This window comes from Crocuta crocuta, unplaced genomic scaffold, assembly GCF_008692635.1.
Source record: "Crocuta crocuta isolate KB4526 unplaced genomic scaffold, BGI_CrCroc_1.0 scaffold24, whole genome shotgun sequence".
Lineage (NCBI taxonomy): Eukaryota > Metazoa > Chordata > Mammalia > Carnivora > Hyaenidae > Crocuta > Crocuta crocuta.
The window spans coordinates 15,588,247-15,589,332 of record NW_027530974.1 but is presented as its reverse complement, the minus strand read 5'-3'; positions in this window follow the sequence as shown (position 1 = coordinate 15,589,332).

Sequence of the window (1,086 nt, the reverse complement as noted above, 5' to 3'; positions counted from 1 at the left end):
TACTGGCATATGTTTAAAATTTATAATGTAGAATTTTGGGGGTGAATTATTAGGGTTAAGCTCAAGTGGTTAATACACCACAATGCAGTAAACTGTAAGATAATTCAGTAAAATGGTGAAGTCTGATACACCATATGAACAGAGGTGGTTTTACTGTTTTGTACAGTGACATATACTAGAAATCACCATATAATAGGCCCTCAATAAATGTTTTTTAATATTTAGATTATATTTATAAATTGTTTATAACTATCCACTTCTGCCTCTAGTCTTGATCTGCCTATGTTTATATATGTTTATATAAACATATATATGTATATATGTTATATATATATGTTTATTATATATGAACTATATGTTCATAGTTTATATTTGAAAATTAGACAAAAATGTTTAATCCTAGTTGACTCCTTAACTGTCTTAATTGTTAGGATGGGATGGGCCTTTTTGAATTTGGTTTTTATTGCATCCAATAAAACTTAATTTCTATTTAGGGGTGCCTGGGTGGCTCAGTCAGTTAAGCGTCCACTTCAGCTCAGCCCATGATCTTGTGGTCTATGAGTCTGAGCCCCGTGTCGGGCTCTGTGCTGACAGCTCAGAGCCTGGAGCCTGCTTCAGATTCTGTGTCCCCTCTCTCTCTGTCCCTCCCCCGCTCATGCTCTGTCTCTGTCTCTCTCTCGAAAATAAACATCAAAAACAATTTAAAACCCTGAATTTCTATTTAGAATTGATAAGTTTAAAATATGCCTTAAATTATAATGGAATATATGTAAACACATGTATGTCAAAGGCTAGTAATGCATTGACATAAATAGGAAGAGGAAAAATCTTGTACGACACGCTGGAATTAAGTGATATAGGTAGTTAATCAAAATTTGATTATATTAGTTAATTCATTTAGTTTTAAGTATTACTTTATCCCCTAAAGACCGAGGACACAGTAAGTTAATGAGAGCATAATGATGTACATCTTTAAATATCTTCTCAATGCTATGGCCCCTCTTCCTTAAAATACAAACAGACAAAAACCCAGTAACTTTTTAGAATCTCAACTCCATTTTGGATTTCTCTAGTTGAGACTGAAGT